The sequence below is a fragment of the Aulonocara stuartgranti genome, assembly GCF_965226115.1.
Source record: "Aulonocara stuartgranti genome assembly, chromosome: 23".
Classification (NCBI taxonomy): domain Eukaryota; kingdom Metazoa; phylum Chordata; class Actinopteri; order Cichliformes; family Cichlidae; genus Aulonocara; species Aulonocara stuartgranti.
Window position 1 is genome coordinate 24,333,646 of NC_138958.1, and position 22,569 is coordinate 24,356,214.

Sequence of the window (22,569 nt, forward strand, 5' to 3'; positions counted from 1 at the left end):
GAACATCTGGCCTAAGATGCAGAGACTGTGTGTTTGTGAACAGATGCGTGTTCATGTACACAATGACACAAACCCAGTCAGTCCCTGCCAAATCTTTGGTATATGAAACCCCCACCTCCCCCCTTACAAGTCCCCCCCACACCCAGTGGTCCCATTCAGCACGGGGAGCAGCGGGCGCTTCGGCTCGCCACCAACGAGACCCTCTGCCAGTGTTAAGCCCTTTTAATGACTGGATTTCCTCCCGATTGCCAAGTTCCCGTGTAATTGCTTGATGGTCAGCCCGTTGCGGTGCCAAAGCTGGGGGGGGGGGGGGGGGGGGGGGGGGGACGCTTGGCAGTCGCTTTGGTGTTGGCTTGGACAAGGGCGAGCAGAAATAGCTGCAGCGGAAGCTTTCGGAGTCGCCGATCGGACAGTCACAGCCCGGGGTTTTCACACTGAGAGGGATCAGAATGAAAAAGAGCCTTGTTGTCAGAGAAAAGACAGCATAATGGACAGATTGTTTCTGTTTGCTGAACCCGCGAAGGATTGTGTTACCCCAAAAGCATCACTTCACGCTCACACACATCCAAATCTCTCGCTGTGTTCCTCTTGGTTTCTTTCTGTCTTATTTGCTATTACATACCTCCTGTTTTTTTCTCCTCAGAATCATTAGAATCACCAGGCTTTTATCTTGGCTGAGCTAATTTCTGAAAATAGAAAGCATAGGTTAGCAAAAAATCAGATCACTAAATAAAACACAGCAGGAAAGAGATTTTGGAGCGGCGCTCCAATACCTACCATACATAGCTGCAGGTTGTCAGTTGCCTTTGTCAGCTCCAAATGGGAATCACTGCCCTTTACGCACTTATCAGTGACCTTAAACCCATATTTAGCCGCCTTTTGTCTCAGCACACAAAGATATCCAGGAGGCTGTAGTTTTTAAAAGACGGAAGAGGAGGGGGAAAAAAGCCAAGATGTATGGTAATGCCATGTTCGGCTGCACTGGCGCTGCCACTGTGGCAAACAAAACACTCTTTAAAAGACCCATAGAGCGAGAGAGGTAAGGAGATACATCAATCAATTAACAATTACCCCTGCTGCTAATCAGCTGTCCCCGGCCTGTGCCGGCCGGCCCTTTTGTAATCCCGTTGGCAGCATCAATTAAATTCTTAAGGTTAGTCTATTGAATTTTCCAGATAGGGGAAGATGGGGGTGGGGGAGTGTGAGGGAGAAGGACAAACTGTAGCCCAAACCTTCACCAGCTTCTCTTCTCTCATACACTATATCAGGCTTTCATAGCACCTAACTGAAAATTGGCTAGAATTAGTAGAAAACTGACGAAAAGACTATAAGCAGAGACGATAAGACACCCCGGGTTAGGACAGTCCTACAACACAGCGTAATACAGCGAGACAGCTGAGAGCAGCAGAATGGGAGAGGCGAATTGTAACGTGTACGAGGGCTGCAGTTTGAAATAAAAGTGAACAAGGTGATGGTCTTGTACGCTGAAGGGTAAGAGGGTGTGAATTATAAAGTGAAGTGGAGAAATGAGACCAAGAAGTCGCTCAGCGCCGTACGTGTGTGACTGTGTGGGTGTGTTTGTGTCTTTGTGAGAGCCAGTTAGAGTTAGAACCTGAAAAGTGAGGACATTTTTTTTTTCGGAAAGCAAGGCAAGTTTAGGCTGTTCTACTTTCTCATCTTCTGATCTTTACACTCTGAAAAAGTTAGCTAGAAACTTGGAGAAACCTGAATTCATTGGACATGTAGGAACAACGTCACTCATTGCTTTCTTTTCTGTTGGCTATTTACTTTTGTAATTTCATGTGTGGCATACAGAAAATTTTTGGCATGCTTTACATGCAATTATAATTCAGTTACTAACTGGACTGAGTCCCAGTTTTGTCCTACTTATTAGCAGAAAACTCGCTGGGTTAAAGCAGTCAGCTGTATCGCCTCAGTGTCCTTTATAAAATGCACCAAAACTGTCCGTCAAATGCATTTACACCACTTTTAATACACGTAACAGCTTAAGGTTAAAATTAACTTCAGCTTAAGCCATCAGTAAGTAAGTAAGTCTACATCTCAGACACCAGTTTATGTAACTCATCTGTGTACTGAATCTGAAGGCAAGTGATGAGATTTTTGGTACCAAGAGGTTACATGTTTTAAAGATAAGCTTGCTGTATAACCCAAGTGCTCTTGAGCTTCAGGCCATGAACTGATGTTCGGACATCCTCCTTCAGGTTTTTCTGCTAGAGAGCAGAATTCGTGGTTCCATCAGTTACAGCAAGTCGTCCTGAAATAGCAAAGCAGCCCCATCACACTACCACCACCATGTTTGACTGTTGCTGTGATGTTCTTTTTATGAAATGCTGTTAGTTTTATGTCAGATGTAACGGGACTTAAACCTTCCAGAAAGTTCAGCTTTTGTCTCGTCAGTCCACAGAATATTTTCTTGGGGATCATCTAAATCACATGTGTCAAACTCAAGGTGAGTGGTTAATGTGTCTTATAATAGGTCTATATGTCAATATGTCGATTGTGTTACCAGTGCAGTGACAGTATTCCGCCACTATTCCATATCTGTGTTTAATTAATGCGACAAGTGATAAGAGCTATCCACAAATGATCCCAAAATGTCCAGGAAGAGAAAGATTGATGCAGACGGAAGGATGTTTCAAGAAAGATGGGAAGGTGAATACATGTTTATGCTTCAAGGAGAAAAACCAGTATGTCTTTTGTGTCATGAGGCATTGTCGGTAGTCAAAGAGTACAATATACGTTGGCATTTTGACACCAAACACGGAGCCAAGTATGGTAAAATAAGCCAAAAAATCAAAGAATTAAAAGACAAACTGTGATGGCAGCAGAATGTTTTCACAAAAGCCAAAGCCAAAAATGATATGGCAGTGAGAGCTAGCTTTATTGTGGCTGAAGAAATCGCCCGCGCTTCAAAATGTTTTTCGGAGGGAACGTTTTTGAAGCAGTGCATGCTGAAGGTGTGTGTGCAGGTGTGCCCCGACCAGATACAGACTTTTCAAACTGTCAGTTTGTCAAGAAACACCATCGCCGACCGAGTCACAGAGCTAGCAGGGAACCTTTCAACACAGCTAACTGAAGAGTCTCGCAGTTACACAGCTTTCTCATTAGCTGTTGATGAAAGCACAGACAACACGGATACGGCGCAGCTATCCATTTTTATTAGAGGCGTTAAGCCGGACCTCTCTGTCACCGAGGAGCTCTCGGATGTAGCTGCCATGCATGGGACCACAACGGGACGGGACATTTATAATGCGGTGGAGAAATCCATAAGTAAAACTGGATTGCCCTGGGAAAAGTTGGTGTCGTTAACTACAGATGGCGCTCCTGCTATGTGTGGGGGAAAAGCAGGACTGGTTGCTAAAAAGTAACTGTCACACACCACTGATAATGTATCACTGCATTACCCATCAAGAAGCTTTGTGCGGAAAGGTGCTGGAGATGAATCATGTAATGAACACGGTCATGAAAACTGTAAATTTCATTCAGAAGTGAGGTGGCTGAGTAGGAGCAAAGTCCTCGAACAACTTTTTTGAGCTTAAGGAGGACATTGCTCTTTTCAAGCAGAATAAAGGAAAACTCCTGTCTGAACTGTCAGATCCAAACTGGCTGTGTGATTTTGCCATCTTATGTGACATAACTGAGCATCTCACGCAACTGAATCAGAAGCTGCAGGGACGCAAACAAGTCATCACACAGATGTCCGATATGATCACATGTTTCCAGCATAAAGTGGATCTATGGAAGAGCCAAGTGGAACAGGGCAATCTTGTCCACTTTTCTGTTTGTCAGAGGATCTCAGCCTCATTTCCGGGTGTTTTTTCATGTGCTCGTTTGGCTACAAAACTCAGCCGATTAATGAATGAGTTTGATCGGTGCTTCTCGGACTTCAGAGCACAACACTCGGGCTTTGCCATCTTTACCAGTCCTTTCACCACTGATGTCAGCAAAGCCCCCCCATCACCTTCAGCTCGAGTTAATCGAGCTTCAAGGCGACAGCGGCCTGAAAGCAAAGTTCCAGGATGCTGCAGTCGTGGACTTTTACCGTCTACTGTCCCCTGCTGTAATGCCACAGCTTCGACTTCATGCTGCCCGTGTTTTGTCCATGTTTGGGAGCACCTATTTGTGCGAACAGATGATTTCAACAATGAATCTGAACAAAACCAAGCACAGGTCACGCATCACTGGTGACAACCTCCACGCTGTTTTGCGGATTGCAACAGCACAAGAACTAAAACCAGACATTGACACGCTGACCAAAGGAAAACAGTGTCAGACATCAGGCCAGAAAACACATAGGTAAGTAACTTTAAAAACCTATTTAAAATATAATAAAATGTATTGCAACCAAGTGCAATTTAATGACAGCACTTACATGTTGTTTTGTGTTTGTTGTTTTCAGAACATGATCAATGGATAAGGTTGGTGGAGAGCAGATCCACTTGATGTTTTCAAGGACAGGCAGCGTGTCATTTTGAACTCTTAGTTGTGAGCTGAGACAATGTTTATTTGTTATTTTGAGACATATTATACTACTTTATGTGCAATAATGTTTTTGTTGTTTACAGGTTTATGCAGACAAATGTTTACTCCTGAAGGCTATGGGCAGTCTTTGCTTTTGTAAAATTCTACATCTGTCACATTTTCTTGGTAGCTCGCTATTTATGGTCGTATGTTATTCTGACCCTCTCAAACGAGACCAAAGTTATTATCATAACTTGTTTAAATATTTTTCTTTATTTGCTTAAATAGTTTGATTGTTGAGTAGTGGAGTAATGTGGGTTTCTTAACTTGACAAATTAGATTAGATGTATGTTACAGTAACAGAACAACAAGCAAACTCTTTTTAAATGCACAGTAATATTTGTAACTTGAATGAGTAATAAATACATTTGTCAATATGTTATGAAGTAGTTACATTTATTTTATGTTATATTTGGTTACATTGAATTACATTTATACTATTTTACAGTTACATCTGGCCTTTTGAGGTCAACCATTATGCTCATGTGGCCCTCAGTGAAAATGAGTTTGACACCCCTGATCTAGATGTTTTTGGTAAATGTCAGATGAGCCTTTGTGATCCTTTTGGTCAGCAGTGGTTTTCTCCTTGAGCTCTCCAAAGGATGACATTTTTGCCCAGTCTCTGTCTTATTGTTGAATCATGAACTGTGACCTTAACTGAGGCAAGTGAGGCCTGCAGTTCTTTAGATGTTGTGGTTCTTTCGTGACTTCCTGGATGAGTCGTCGATGTCCTCTCGCTTCACCACTGATCCAAGTTTTCTCCATGTGTGGCTAATGTCTCTCACTGTGGTCCACTGTAGTCTCCAAAGACTCTGAAATGGTTTTGTAACCCTTTCCAGACCCCTTTCCACACTGTTTCTCAGCTGTTTCCTTAGATTGTGGCATGACGTGTTGCTTTTTGAGATCTTTAAGCCTGCTTCACAGGTTCTATTTATGTGATTTGTTGATTCAGCAGGTCTGGCAGTTGTCAGGTCTGGATGTGGTTCATGAAACTGAACTCAGCTTTCAAAAAATGTCCTTAATTACAATTAATTTGTGATGTAACACAGGGGTTCAATTACTTTCACCACAGGGCCAGATAGGTTTGGATAACGTTCTTCCCATAATAAATGAAATCTTCATCTATGAAAAACTGAATTTTGTATTAACTTGGATTTTCTATTTTGTACTATTAATATTTTTTTAAAGATCTGAATCATGTAAGTGCAACAAATATGGAAAGTTTTTCCAAAAATAGCTAACCAGTTATCTAATAACTATTCTACTTTTTAGCATATAGAACAACACAAATGCCTTTGAAAACAGACTGAACAACTATTGTATCTCACCTTTAGCAGTATTTTTTAACAACATCTAGCCAGATAGAAGCACCTATCTACACTCAAATAAGAAAACAAACTCCACTGTATTATCTTTTAAATAATACCCTGTGATAGATTATTGACGTGTCCAGTGTGTACCCTGCCTTTAACTCTGTCACCACTGTGATTGGCTTCAGTCTGCATGCTTCTTTTCCTTCCACTGATGCGGTGCTGGTACTTGAGTCAGTTCTGACTTGATGCCTTTTGAGGATCAGCCCACAATTTCAAAGGTTAGAAAACCTGGTTTCACATACAGTAGGCTGGGAAAATTTCATTGGAAAGAAAACTGTGGACAGAATCTGCAGGCTGCACCTACCAATCAATGGTTCCATGATTTATTTTTATGGTGAAAATGAGCCAAACAGTTTTGAGCATTTAAACCCTTGGTTTGGATGCTTCTGCTTAGGGTTTGCAAGAAACCTTTGCATTTGTTTCCCACTGTCCTCACAAGTGTAGAAATTCCATGTGTTGAATTGCATGTGTGTCCCCTTTGGCAAAGTCAGCACAAATATGCACAAACATGATGAGAGGCAGCCATACCGCGCATGACCAAGACAAAAGGTGGAGCCTTTGATCTGTCCATAATGACCTCAGGAAACCAAGAATCACATCATTATGTTAAAACAATCCACCCTCCACACACATTTGCTGACCATACTAATTACACATTGCCTAATCAATACATTATTTAATCAAACCAAACGAGCCCTTTTTGTCCCTCGCTGTTCTTTTATGGCTTGCTGTTTATTGTTCGCTTCCTCCAAAGCCTATTTGTAATTTAAACCAGGAAGCATGTGAACCTGATAGGAGCACCGCTGCAGCCTGCTGGAGGATGAGAGTGGAGAATGCTGACAGCGCTCCTATTTCCTCAAGTGAAACTCTAACTGGCTGACCCTCGGAGGCCTCTGGCGTCTCGCTGAACTCCTGCTGCCTGCGATTGATTCAGATGCCGAACTTATCATCGAGGGAGATGTGGCAGAAGAAATGAAGAATTCTGTCTCAGCATTAGACGGGGGGCACCAACAGGGACCAAATATTCAAATACTGAGAAAAGATTAAGAAAACATAGATGACTTGAGTGCTGACTAAGAGCTAGAAAACACAGAGGAGCTAAAAATTAACTGTCAGTGCTTTGAGCAAACACCCAATACATGAATATACTTTAATATGGATATAGTCAGATAAATATTATCTACTTTTTAGTGTGACATAATGGCCATTTCTAGGTCCAGATGCTCCTTCTGTTCCCCAAACAATGTAACAAGCATATAATCACTATTGGGAACGTGAAAAATTCCAAATTCTTTCAACTGTTAAAAAAATAGTTGAGTGTAGCCGTTTTCCCAGGTGTCATAATTAAGTGTAGACCACACATCAGACTTGTAACATTGATTGGCATTAGAGGTTAGTGGTAAGCTCATCAGTTGACCTTTACAGATGATAATCCGTGTTCTGGTTAAGCATTTCAAAAATAAAAAAAATATACAGGGCTTCTTAAATTACAAATGTAAAAATAAAAAAAGCAGCAAGGTTTTGAAGGTTAGTGAATATCTATAGTGAATTATAAACAGGTCCATAATGTTTGGACAAAAACATATTTGTTGTTTTTAGTTTTCCCTCTCTACACTACCACAGTGTATTTTAAATCAAACAATCAATATGGGACTTAAAATCAGACTTTCATTTTAAGTTGCCAAAGTATTGTGTCAACTGTTTATGAATTGCATAAAATAAAAAATTTATAAATTCTAAATATGCAAAAAAAAAATTGTACAACCTCGTGAAATAAAGCTCAAAGGCTGCACTTCAGTCATACAATGATAGATACACCATAAAAATGTGCCTATGAAACTGTGTACCTGTAACGGTATGGCTAGCTACAGATGTATTGTTATGCTAATATACTCTAAAGACAGTGGTCCAGTTAATGTGTTTAGGTTTTAGGATGAGAGTCAAATTTTTGTAAAGTGTATGTTTTGGCGATTGTCAACATATTTGGATGATGGGGCCATGTAGGGAAGTCATCTGCTAATGCTAGCCCTGGTTAGCTTACATATTGACAATCAGTTGCAGTATCTGCACAATATTATGTCACAAAGAAGACAAGGGGAAATGGAAGAAACTGCAGCCACAGTGAGTTTGAGATTACAGTGTTAGAGGTTAGTAATTGACATGTTGCTGTCAGATAGCCTGAATCAAGTCTTAGTTAGCTAAACAGCAAAAATGCTAGCATAAGCCTGACAAGTGGAGTATACACTTATTTCCTTGTAAATTACTATCTTATTTTGCCTCTTTGGGTTGAAAACCTTTACATGGTTAGCACACTCTGTAATAAATCCAGAACGACTGTTTAGGCTCAACACTGGGTAAAAAAATGCTCTTTGACAAGACAGAAACTACAGGTCAGTTTGGGTGGAAATGCTAACTGTGTTCATACACCTTAACTGTGCTGGAGCTACTGTAAAGAAAGTGTCAACCTAAACAATAGCAGAGGCTATGTGCTCCTTCTGCAACATCTCCCCATCACACGGCCTCCATCAGCACGTCTGGCTGCGCGGCAGAGCGTGAACGGGTAGATTTTCCGGTAGCACAAGCCTGAGATGTGCTCCTGCGTCTCGGTGAGCTCGTTTCGCCGGGCCTCCTGCCGAGTCTTCCTACTGCCACTGCAGGGAGACGAGACTTTGCAGCCCCAGGACACAGTCACTACGGGGGGAAAGAAGGGGGTAGGAATAGAGGGAGGGGAAGGAAGAGCGATGGAGAAAAGAAGAGAGGAAAAAGATGCATGAAGGGTTGGGGGGTGATAATGAGAGGTAGAGAAGATGAAGGGACAGACATGAGACAGAGGGGAGCGAGGGGAGGGGAAGCAGAAAGAGGTAAACAGAAAGCAAGGAGAAGTCGACAAACACAGAGAGACAGGGGGGGGAAGAAAGAGAAGGAGAGAATGATTGCTCGCGGCTCATTTCTCCACACATGAGCCCATCTGTACAGCGCCCAGGGTGGGACGGCACCACTGCTCTGTCTGAAATGACTGAGCGAGCCAAAGACACCCCAGCACCACAGGAAGCCAAATGCAATCCCATGAATCCCGGGCTCGCCTATTATTCTGCAGAAAGCCCTTTTAAAGTGCCATTTTTTCTCGCTGATGGTGCCTTGTTGATTTACTTTCTTTTCCATCATGATTTAAGTTGTTCGTAATGTGTCAGAAAGACACTCACAGTTGAATTTCATGTTTGAATATCTGGCCTTGTACACTCTTATGCCACAGACAAAGATATATATGTATATATATATATATATATATATATATATATATATATATATATATATATATATATATATATATATATATATATATATGAGTGTGTGTATTTGTATATACTGACGCTCACACAGACTGAATTTCTCTCAGACTTGGTTCCATCAGCAGAGCAGCACCACAGGGGTAAAAAGGAGAAATTGACTGGCAGAGAGCAAGAAATGGTGTTTGCAGTGAGCATCTTGTGGTATTGTAATATTTACTGTTAGCACCTCAGGCTACATGATACGCTCCACTGTCACCATCAAACAAGCAGCTCTCTGAAGGAGGGAGCACATCTGTTGTCACCCCTCCAATCCCCTCCCTCCCTCTCCCTTATTTTTGCCATCTCTGGATTGAGAAAAAAATTCCAAGTAAGAAGAGAGAGTAGCTGAGGAAGTGAACCCTGGAGTAACAGAAAAAACGCACAACTTTCTGACCCTCTTTTCTCCTCACCTTTCCTCTCCCTCTGACCGTGGCTTAGGATGCAGCCGATTCAAATTGATCATTCCTCTGACCAATAATTCATTGTGATGGAGCAGACGTGGTCTGTGCGTGGCGAGCGCCCACCGCACAATGGCACCTGCATACTAAATAGCCTCGCCAACCAATCACGCCATTGCATTCCTGGTCAGGTGACCCGCTGTTTATCCTCTGATAAATGGCAGGTCAAGTCGGGTGGCGCTCAGCACCACATCTCTCAGCACCATGTCACCCGTACTCCCGACCGCTCATCAAACCCCCTCGCTCCCTTTACTCAAACCCCTCTCAGCCCCCTCCACCCCTTAAGCCCATTCTGCAATCACAGACCCCCCTCCCACCACCACTAACACCACCACCGCCACAACCCCCCCGGCATTTGCCCCGCATGCATCCATTATTCTCCATGCTGGCTGCACCGTCAGCACAGTCATGATTGCTGACTTCTCCTTCCACTGCCAGCCTCCACTTTGAACACAATTAACTTAGTAATTGCATTTGTTTTAGGAGTATGTGAGTGATTATCAAAGCCACCTATGATCCTCCAAGCATACACACTCGCTGCCTTGCTTCTCTGTTGATGGACGCTTGTGCAGGCAAGACCACCGGGGGGTACAGAGATAGGGCTGGGAGCACTTCAAAGCAAAGCTCGCTTCCTTGCTCAACCTCATATACCTTATTAGAATCCCCTGATTGCCAAACCCCTCTGTTGCTATTGTTTATCTGTTTGTTTCTTGGGCCGCCAACGAGCAGAGGCTTTTCAAATGCAGGGGGTCATTTTCAGCACAGCTGCCACTAACAATGCAAAACACAAGGAGAAACTGAATGGTGGAAATGGCACACACCTACACTGCAGACTCGGGCTTTTGATTTGCAATTGAGGAGGCTGATGTGAAAATGTGTGTTTAGGTTGAAGTGTTTTGCTTTTCAGTGGCTTTTCCACCGCAATCAAAGGAGGGAATGGCCTGTATGCAGCTTTAGATATAACTTTAAGTTGTAGTCAGTGCAATTCAGGGGTTATGAATGAAAAAGACTCTTTCCAAGCTTTTCTTGTGATTTCTGTGTTTTCTTCAGCAATGTCATACAAATGAGTGTTGTTGTATTTCTAAGCATGTTTCATGCTGGTTTGAGTTCTTTCTTCATGAATTTCAGAAGTTTAAAGTTTATTTACTTCCTGTCTTTATTCTTTTCCCCACCATTGTCATTTCCTGATTGAGCTCACTAGTGCCTTATTATCCTTTTCCTTGGTTCATATTCAGCCTTTGTGTCTTCACTCAGTCCTTGTGTGTTACCTTTTCATGCTTTCCACATGAACTATACACGTCCATAGCACTATAAATGTTTGAATGTAGGTGTTTTCAGCCCGGTTCCCACAGGTGTATAAAATCAAGCAGCTAGCCATACAAACTGCCTTTGAAATCACTGATGTTGTAATAGGACTTCTTTTATCTTAGATCATCGACAATCAAGGTTTAAGTGGTTAGTGAGCTGGGAGCTTCGTAGCATGGGTTTCCATGGCTCAGCAGGTGATGTAGGTGTAATCTAAATGGAGCCTAGGACTTTTGCCCATCTTTTGCCAGCCTGGTTTGGATTTCTGATTCAGGTTTTGGCCTTTTCATTTAATTAAACTAAAGCGTTTACTGTGCATAATAAAATCAGACCAATAGATATTATTGAAACTTCCTCACAGGGAGGAACAAACCCCTCTGAATATCAACATGAGTAAGACTGGAAAGCAGTGAAGTAGAGATTTCTGTAAAAATCCCAGTTTAATATAAATAACCATTAATAGGTAAAATTATTAACTGCTGTTGTAGTTAATAATTAGTTGTAGTTAGTGTAGTTATAGTTGTAGCTGTGAAACTTGAAATCTTGTGTTTGAGTATGCATTTATATAAATACATAATATAAATGTCTAAATGTATATTTTCTTTTGTGTCTTTTAATTGTTCGTCTAAAATAAAACGCGACAGGAGAGAAAAATGTATTTCGTAAATCTCAAAATTAACCGTTGCACAAAAAAATTAGTTTTTGCCTGTAAGGCTTCACTATTTGAGACAAACAATAGAGCCAAATTCAGCTGTAATTTCTCCAGAAAATTAGCAAAATTTACCAACACCCCCATGCTTTTACAGAACAATCCCAATGTAACACGGGGCCATGAACTCCTCGTCAAAATCTCAAACTCGGCATCATCAGCCTCTTCCACAATTCCTACGTTCAGTCGCATACATCCCTTTTGCACTTGAATACTGCACCTCTGCTTCTTTGTGATTCCAAACACCAGCTTGTGTGATGTTCCTGCATTATTACACATACATACACAAAATACTCTATTCTGGCCGCATTTTGTGGATCCCTCTTACGACAATGACTTTGAATAAAAGACCAGTATTGCAGCCTTTTTTTAATTGAAATGCAAACTACATCAACGGCTAGGCGGCGGAATTGGCAATACTCTCCTGGCGGCGTGATAAAGGCTTTTTTGCTGTTTCTGTGGCTATCGACTTGGTCATGTGTGTAATTGCCTAAAGCGTTTCTGAAGCCTCCGATGCGCCAATGTAAATATTAAAGAGAGCGCTCGGCTTAATAAAATGCTGTTCAAACAATATGGGGGCCCGAGTTATCTCCTGTCCGTTTTTCAGCGGGGCCCGTGCGTCTAGGGGTTGTGCGAGGGGAGACGGGGGGTCAGTATCAAGATTGGACCTGCTCCTCCATAAGTGACGGCGCAAACGAAGGGGAGCGAGGCGGCAGCTGATTAAATGAATCCGCTGTAAAAGAAAGAAAGAAAGAAAGAAAGAAAGAAAGAAAGAAAGAAAGAAAGAAAGAAAGAAAGAAAGAAAGAAAGAAAGAAAGAAAGAAAGAAAGAAAGAAAGAAAGAAAGAAAAGAGAAAGAAGCAAAGAGGGCAAGAAAAAGGAAGTGAAAACAGGAGATATTTTAGAAAGTGAGAACTGTACGGGGAGAAGTAAAGGAGGAGGAGTGAGACTGAAAACAGCAGGAGGGAGGGGAGTGGTGGATCAGACAGAATCTTTAATGGTATTGATCCTGTCCAAGGCCACGGTGGAGATGAAGGCCTCCCTGCACTCATATCCTGCTGTTGTCACCTTGACCTTGGGCCAATCTCTGACCTCTGATCCTTTTGATCCCTCCAGCCTCGCTCCTGCTGACCCTCTGGTCGCCACCACCCCCTCACCTACTGGTCCCCACAGCTGCTGCACCACCTTCCTAAATGAGAATTGACTTTGCTGCTGTGTGCAGGGTGGAAATGTGAGTTAAAGGGTGTCAATAATGTTTCAGAAGAACAATTTCTGTGGCTGTTTCTCCTTTTTTGTCTGGCACGGCGTAACATTTTGACATTTGCCCGCTGCCTGATGCCGTAGCGCTCCCAGTTGAAGGGAGTGCTGCAAGGCCACTAACTGCCTTTAGCTATTGATCCGCCGGTTAAATTGCATGCACACAGAGTTAGTGGAGAGGGAGCATTGAGAGTCAGCTGCTAGGCCGATGCACACTTGGCTCACGATAGCCGCCATCTAATGGTAATTGCTTTCGATCTCTCCCCGCAGACATGCGATTTACAGCGCCTCTTCCCCTGAATAGGTGACACCAAATATTTTGTGTGCATAGCATGTGTGTATGTGGAAGAGGAGGGACAAGGAAGGAAAAATGTATTAGAGTTTGTTGTCATGCTCAAGCAGCTGAAGAAATAAAAAAAAAAAGCCAGAAGAGCCATCGACATCAATGGGGGGGGGGAGGGGGGGGGGCAGTGGTTGTAAAAACATGATAGTTGATCATCTCTAAAAGGGACACTTGGCTTTCTCCTCACCCTGCACTTCATCACCGTGTCGCTGCTGAATGGTGTTTAGGGAGCGGAGGGAGGGGTGGGTGAGGCTTCTCCAGCAAGCCCCCCAGGTGATTACACTGAATGGATTACAGCGGGAAACGGCTGTCCTTCTTTCAAACTGCCAGGTGGCGTCCATTTTTCTCCAGGCCTCATTGTTCGGCTCTGCGTACAGGACAGATTTAGACGGCCCAATAAAGTCCCGTCTTTAGAAGAGACAGCTTGATGCAGCACCTTCTGATCCGAATGGGGGATACAGTAGATCAGCCTCCTCGACGTTAACTTGGGACGAGCTAAAACAAAGGTAGAGTCTGAGGTAGAGGATGATATGCGGCGCTTGAGCACGCTTGGAAATCCACCATAAGCTATTAAAAACTGACCCGCTGGCCATTTTCCAAACTAATCAATCTTGTGCCCATTCACTCGTCCTCAACTTTTTTTTTTTGCCCCCCCCCCCCCCCCCACCACCGCTCATCTCTTTGCCTTGTTACAAACAGCAGCCGAGTTCATTAGCTGGTATTTGCATCAGTCCATTCCCTACGGAGTGCCAAGCTGTTTGTATCCCTCGTAGCCCGATACCTGCCAATGCTAATCCTGTTTACAGTAGCACTAAAACACAACTTAGTGGGCCATCCATCCCAAACCTTTGTGCCTGTCAATAGGCTTAGCACGTCGACCAAATTTATGTCAGAGTTGTCACACAGGATTATGTAAGCCATTTGTACCACTTGTCTCTGCGTTTGCTGGCTGTTAACCAACAAATCATGGTTGCCGATTTAAAAGTTCGAATGCCTTTTCAGAAAATATCTAAACAGCATCAAAATGTTTCTCTTTGGATTGCTTACAAGTAGTCCAAAATGTGGCTGCGAGGCTACACCTATTTTGTCATCTTCGTATTGGCCCCCCATATGGTTCAGACTTTAAGAACTTTTGGAGATCACTCTCAGAGCTCTGCATGGTCACACATCTGCATAAACAGACTCTTGCATTTGTGTACAACCGGAAGGCTGTTCACCTTGTGATGGTTCCTCGTTCCAGACCGAAAACTAAAGAAGACAGTGAATTTGAGGTTGCCGCTCCTTAACTGTAATACAGTGCCGTTACAACTGAGATCTGTGGACTCTACATTAACTTTTTAAGAGCAGGTCAAGACAATATTTTTACTGTTGTTATGAAGCACTTGGCCAAAGCTTCAATGCGAGCAAAAAGGACCAAAAAGTCATGCTTCACCCTGCTGAAAACTCTGTTTCTGGCTGTTTTTCTACTTGAGTTCACAAAGCAGTTTGTGATAATGTCATGACCTATAATCCATTGATTCGTGTTCCTCAACATGTCTTTCTTGGCATTATTTAGTATTTCTGAATATGATTTTATTCATTAAAAAAAAAAAAAAAACTATGAGAAATGCAAGTTGAGTCCTACCTCTTACAATTTTTCACACACGGTTTTTAAATACGTTGTTAATTACCAATATGCTGTTTGGTTAGCGTTATACACCAATCCAAACCCTACTGTGTTAGGGTTAAGGAATTAAAAAGTACTGATTTAGGGTAAGAACTCAAACACTACTTGATTAGCTTTACAAAAACATCATTGTTTGTTTGAAATAACAGCTAGCTGGCACGAAATCTATGTCCCATTCAGATCCATTACTTGCAAGTTAATGCTTAATAATATGAAAAAAAAACCCGTAATGAACACGAAAACATAGATTACTTTTCCTGTGACTATTTCACAAACGTCCGTGAGTCCAGGCTGAAGAGACGGTCTGACATCTGTTCATTGTATCAAAGTAGTTACGACCAATAAGATGACGCCATTTCAACCATTTGCTGGGAAGTCTTTTTACAACCACGAGAGTCGCCCCCTGCTGGCTCTGAAAAAGTAATGCAGGCTTAAGCTTTTCTGCATTGCTTTCACTTTTCACATCAAGAAGCTTGTCCTTCATACTGTTCGTACTCTACATGATGGCACACCAAGTGTATAATGGTGTTCATTCATTTAAGGACACAAAAGCCCTGTCCACATGTGGTTCAAACTTGTTTACGAGGGGCAGCCAGCCAATCATCTCCAACCTATAGTAGTGCAAAGGGAACTAAAACAACTTGCTTTGGACAGAAATTCACCTGAAGGATTGCATCGAAGCCCGGTATAAGATAATTCTATTATTCTGAAGTGTGCATCATGCAAAGTCTGACAGTGAAGATAAGAGACTAGAAATAAGCACACGAGGTCCCCTTTAAAAGATTTCTTCGTTCTCCTCCATAGAGGTGCTTCTGATGCAATAATGAATGAATATTTGATGCCAGATTCGCAGAAGCGTCAACAAATCAACAGAGCTGGAGTTGTGAGGATTTTACCCAGCAACAACAAAATAATGAGGCTGACAATTAGTCATCTGCTCCAAGGGGGAGCTTGTTATTCATCGTCTCTTAAACTTGGATTTGCGGCTGCTTGGGAACAATATTATTAAAAATAAATAAATAACTAAACAAACCTCGATATGAGATCTTATTTGAATCCATATCGACTCTATGGGCTTTTTGTTGTTGTTGTTGGGGTTTTTTTTGCTTTTCCTTTCAGCGACTGGAAAGGTTGCGTGCTAGTTTCACGAGCACCTGATGTGTCCTACTCTAAAGTGTTTGATTCACCCAGAGCTGATGTTAAAATGGATTCCTGGAAGTTTTCCAGCACTGTTTTGTTCTCGCTTTTGTTACCTTTCGAGTATTGTGTATGATAGAGGGACCGCTGGGACTGTTTGTCACACTGATCCTCTTATACTGCCTCAATCCCTTTGTTTAAAGCAACAATTAAAACTGTTAAGCCAGCCACTGTTGTATTTTTTCCCTCTAAGAGCATTTTTTATCACTTCAAAGAGTTTAAGAGCCTTGATAAAAATACCATATTTCAACAGCACTCGTTTTTATGTGAGCAAATAATGTCACTTTATATTATGAGCAGGGGAAGGGGAGTGCTGTAAGTAGCAAGGTGCAACTGAGCTGTGTGGTTCTGCCTTTATTTTAGCCTCACGCAGACCGCGCACCTCAACGTCTCACTCCGTCTACACCAAAAGAGCCTAATTCATTCATTTACAGCATAAATATAAAGTTTCCTGCAGCGGTTTATAATCACCCCACTCAGCTTGTGAGATAGTTCCAGCTATTCAGTCACTATCCAGTGATAATTCCCTCATAATGAAGTCATTTTCATTTTTTGGAGTATCCTTGGCCTTGCTCCAGGTTCCCTCAGATGGCGACCAGATGTCGAGATGTATCTCTAAAGACTCCCAACACTTAATTTTTAGGGGATTCTTCTCTCAACATGTGAATCTGTCATTCAAACACGAGGGGGAGAAAAGCATGGAATCAGTTTTAAGCTCCATCTTATGTTGTTTTTCTTTTTTTTCCTCCGCCTTCGTCTCTTCAGCGAAGGACCCTTTAGACTCGAAAAATATTGATCGGTATCCATGAATCCTTTTGAGCGAGAGGGTCTGATTGTTGGCAAAACATTTAAACATGCAATATGGTAGTATCTGCCTCTCTCATTAAGCCACTGCACAAGGCTGAATTTAAAGTGATGACAAGTTAGTGGCGAATGTAAACAGGCAGAATTTGCTTGCCAACAGAGGCAAGTGTGTTAGTAAGAGGTCTAGGAAGCAAGAAATAGTCTTGAAATATTTATAGGGTTTGACTTGGATCCCTCCCTGAGGATCAAGCATTGAAAACTTGCAATCCGTGGATTGCCAAAGGCAAACTGACGCGGAGGTCAAGCCTATAGGTTTTTCTTTACATGAAAACAACTCGTAAAAGGGACAGAGACAGAGCAAGGAAGAGGATAATATATTCCGCGCCCAGGAGCGGGGTTTTAGCTTGAGAGGGTTATGGATTTTTTTTACTCCTTCCCACTTTTTGTTGTTACAGACATCTCCCCTCATTTTCCCCGGATCAAAAATCCATTTTGGATCATCCATTCGATATTAAATCTGGCAGGTACTTGTATACACAACAAACTCAATTTGCCGAGGCGATTTTGAGATCTTTCGCGGGATGTGTCGACGACAGACAACAAAAAGATCCTTTTCTTTCATTTGTAATGCCACGGCAACGGTCGAGTCACATCGAGTCGTCCTTCTGAGGCGCCGAGGGGAGAGGACCGCGCTTTCATTTACATCATTGTTTCAGGGTCGCCTGCCTCGTCGCAATTCAAATATTCTAAATGTTTTTTTGTTTCTTTTTTAAAGAAGCTGCTCATGTCATATCATGTATGAAATGGGGTGCAAGATCTTTATTGTGAATTTATCTGAAAGACACTCAAATCCATTTCATACCAAAACAGGCGCCCCTCCTCTGAAATGCCACCCGTGACTCTGCAAACCCAGAGAGGGGCTGGCTTCTCATTTCCTCATGGTTACGCACGCAATGAGGCCAGGAAATTGGACAGTAGGAGGCAGCCCCTCAGTGTACCACATGACATGCCTCAGACCCTTCTCCTTTAGAGAAGCCAGAAATGTCCCTGATTACTTTTCTTTATTTCAGCCTCACCCTTCAATCTGAAACATTACAGTTTTTTGTATGGAAAGCAATTATTTTTCATTGAAGCCACAAGAACTCTGTCAGCAATTGTCTGTCCAGTGTGCGGTGTAATCTCCTGAAATGAGGCGAGACTTGTGTCCCGCGGTCTCGAGTGCTCTCGTGCAATATTCACACGGCTAAATCGCCGTTATGCAGACCCCAACACAACATGTGAAGTAATTGTGAGGCAACAATTACCCAAGCGAGGCCAGACGTAATCAATAGGCCATCAGACAGACGGGTCAAGGGTCAAATGTCAGGGGTCAAGGTTCAGCTTCTCTTGGAGACTGTGTTTATATGCATGTGTGTAGACACTGCTTTCTTGTCCTCTGGAGGGAGAGGATGCTGATTCATAACCAGCAGGGGGATGGACAGTGAGGTGGAGTCCAGCTGTAGCTCCGTGATCTATTCTTCTTCAGGCGCTGAGTATTGATTAGAATCTACCACATTATTGCAGCTCCGAGGAGAGGCAATCCAAACAGCTGGGACAACACTCGAGGTCCCTACTCCAGCACACCTGGGGAATGATACAGTGGAACTGATAATCTCACATGCATAAAATGGGCTGTTTAATGGCTGCGCGGGAGTGCAGAGTGCATCCATTTCCATCAGGTGTCCCGATTTTGTGCTTCAGAAAATCTTCTCCGAGTCAGGTTTAGCTACGAGGATTGGACACGTGTTTTTCTTTTTTTCTTAAAAAAAGGATAAACCCTGAAAACGACATGGGAATGTTTCATGATTTAAGCTTGGAAAAACATCATTGCCTCATAAATGCTCAAAATAAAAGCTAATACAAGCCAGGCTTGCCAGTTCATCACTCAGTAACATCAATTACATTAATAAAGCTAAAAAAACAGGATGATTTAGGAACAATATACAGAGTAGCAACCAAAACATCCCAGTGACCCAGTGTTAAAACAAACATTTGCCTTTTTTTTAACCATAATCTTGATTCTAAAATGTTCACAAGTTTAACTACATTTGCAAATGTTACAATTTGATTAATATGTTGATATTTCTTCCAATCACCTGTGTCTGAGTCTATGGCACCATTATCCTAATTCATGTTACTAAGCAACCAGCTGGCACACCTGGTGAGTATTAGCTGCTGAAACAAAAACAGTGGTGTTGGGAATAGATTTACTCTTACTTGGATATTGGGGGGAAAAAAAGTTTTTGTGTAATCTCCATAAGATCATTTAATTGTTGTTGTTAATCATAAATGAGCTGGACTCGTGCCACTGATGTTTAGTTTTCTCTCATGTTAAGTGTCTTTTGTCACGTGTCATCTGATCTTTTACATCTTTCTTTTCTTATGTATCCATATTTCATGTCCGCTTTTATTTTGAAGGGTATTTTCTAATGTGACTGCTGTTTTCACTTCCTGCCTTTGTTCTTTTCCCACACTTTTTATTGTCCGATTGAGTTAAACTGTGCCTTGTTACCATTCTCTCCCTGGAACATACGTATTTAGCGATTGCCAGTAGTTGTGGCAACACAACAACCTCAACTTCTGCACAACCGTTTTTGGTCACAATGTGATCGCACAGATTGCCTAATAGGAAGCAACCTGTTGCCAACCTATCATGGTCCAAGAAGGTTAGCAAACAGTGTCTCATTTATAAACACAAACAGATTGCCAACACGTTGTGATTCAATCTGTCCAATGAGCATAAACTTGTCTGTGACGTATTGCAATACAACCGGCTGCCAACTGGCTGTTTTCTGGCTATATGCAAATATAGTAGAAGTATATCTGAGTTTCAGTTTTCAAGTATATTCAGCAGCAGATTTGAAATTTTTGACCATTTATCACAAACAGATTACATTAAAAGATCAAATTATCTCTGCAGTCCTGCTTTATTGTTTCAATGAAGTGAAGTGTAGTCGCCCTGTCTTTGAAAGTTTATTTATTTATTCCACACAGTTGCAATAAGTTTGGTCATGCTACAGTCTCCAACCATTATTTCCCTACTGTGACTGTAGCATGAATCTTTGCTGACTTTTTGTTGTTTTTCTCTGGATCTTTGTAGCTGATTTCGCCATTTTTGCTTTGTACACTGCAGTCTCCTTGGTGCCCTGGATTTAGACATTTAGTTAGTACCACAACACACTAAATCCGTGTTAAATATCCGTTCAGTTCTTTTATTTTAAACCTTTTGATCAGAATTATTTGATTTGCATTTCAGAAAGTGCATGTTGAAGTGATTGCTGCAAAAACATCCCTTTTGGGAAGCGTTCGGTTTGTGTTTCTGTTCTTTTTTAAAATATCTATCTGCTCACTGATTAGAGATGTTGTTGGTCAGTGTTGTACTCTATGACATTCAGTACATTTGTAGTGCCTCTCGAACTCATTATTTCACTGTTTGGCTGGACTCACATATTAAAGTTTCAGGCTTCAGCTGCCTCCCTCCTCAGTCATATTGCACAGGGTCACACGTTGCATTGCCTAACTCAGAGATTCTGACACATTTTGAGGCCAAGGACACTTTACATAGGAGGAAAGGTTTTCCCCTGATATTTTGAAATGCTTACCAGTTATCTAAGTGGCTAATAAGCCAAGCTATGCAAAAGCTGGATGGAGTTGTTGCACTGAGAAGTGAATGGTGGCAGCTGATGGCAGACTGCTGTGATTTGTCACAATTATCTGCCAAAAATACGATTGCAGGGACAAACTAATGTGTTATTCAAATAGCCACCATCTGTAAATATACACTTTCTAATGATACAGCCAATTGTTTGAAGGACTATTTCAGACTTCTAGCATCCCCACACCCCCTTTTTGAGAACTAACAACTGAGTAAAATTGTATGTTCTACTTCTGGCGGAGAGGTGAGAAAAGTTTGGCTTTTCAAGCATCAGCACAGACTCAAGCCATTTAAATCACATTGAAAAGGATCTTTAGGGAGCAGGGTGTGTGCAAGGCAAGCCTGTCATGTAACCTTACAATGGAGAAGCGGTTAACATCCAGTTTACAGCTAGGTAAACTTAACTACTAAACGAAGGTCCACTGGTATGCTAATAAGGTGGGTGTTGCTCGAAAATACATCGCCAAAGACGTCATGTGTACATTTGAGTCCTGGAATAACAGATGTGAAAGTTATTATGAACATACTTATGCTTTTAAAAGAAAACCAAAGTAGCTGCATATTTATTTGAACAGAGTTGTGAACCCAGCACCTTACCAGAGCTGCTCACTTTGAAGGATATAAGTTGTGAATTTTACAGGGAGAAATAGTGACTATGTGTCATCCACATTCTGAACAGCCTGAATCCCACACTGAGCTTTCTTACCCTTCATCCAATCAAACAGTCAGGTGATCTCAAACTGTGTGAGCTGTAGAGCAGCCAGCGGCTGGACCAAATGATCCAGAACCTTCTGTTGTAAAGTGGATGGCCTGCAATGCACAGGAGGAAGAGGCACAGTCCATCATCAGCCTCCTCCTGTGCGAGACCAACCCGCTACTCTTATCCATCCCTCCCTCCTCGTCTTCTTCTGTAGCAGGGATGTGTCCATGAAATATGTGCAACTTCCCACTGAAATTAGGGGGCCCTGAACCATGAAAGGCACCACAGGTATTGGGGTGTATGGTGCGCAGCAGCAACGGCGGCAGTCCCCGCTACATGCCTGGCCTCTATGTAGTAAAGCTCTGATGGCAGAAAGACACACGAGCACTCGTCTGTAACATATTAAAACCAAGGGAAATAAATTACCCCAGTGCGCTGATGAATTATGAGTTGTGTCTCAGGAGCTCGCAATGCTTCATAACTTGGAAATCTTCTTTGGAATATGGTGAGCATCACCTGATTTTTCTTCCTCCCTACGGACTCCTCAGATTTGTGGGTAATAATTGCATTTTCTACTAATCTTTGGGTCTAAATCCCCCCAAAAAACCCCAAAAAATAATATATATCTGCATTCAAATCAAACAGAGAGAGCTCCAAACGCACACACAGCTGGAGCTGAAAAGTTCATGGAAAAACCTCGATAGTTACAGGTGCTAGTGCGCAAGAGCTTTTTGTTTCATAAATGGAGTGCCACATTACTATAAAACCTGGCACTACAAAGAGTTTCGAGGAGCTAGAACCACTCCTGAGCTCGCACTGCTCCCAGAAGAGTAAACAGAGGAACTAACTATCGAAGTAGCAGGTTTAAATTAACACAAAATGAGAGTTTCTTCTCACCAAGGCTGTTGATTAAACCCGAGATGAATGCTCAGTCATAGCTAGCGCCACAGATAGATATTTAGATATTTACATCTCAAAGAAGCTTGAAATGTGACTTTGACCCTATTTATAGCGACAGGAATTATATTGACATTTTGGGGGTAATTTGGGCGTGCAGCACAAATACCGTTTGGCAGTAGCTTAGTCACACATCCATGTTTACACATCTGTACCCAGTCTATATGTTTCTGTTGGCAAATCAATAGAAGCATGCGGTGCTTGTGCCATATATGAGGCCTTTTCCTCATGCATCG

At 42.1% G+C, this 22,569-nt stretch overlaps 1 long non-coding RNA gene across 1 annotated transcript in view; it reads left to right on the forward strand.

Moving 5' to 3' along the window:
• The first annotated feature begins 7,904 nt into the window (after positions 1-7,904).
• Positions 7,905-22,569, forward strand: part of LOC309700524 — a 29,926-nt gene continuing 15,261 nt past the window's right edge. The window contains exon 1 of the long non-coding RNA XR_014274686.1: positions 7,905-8,036. This is a non-coding gene — a long non-coding RNA (uncharacterized lncRNA). The remainder of the gene's footprint in view (positions 8,037-22,569) is intronic.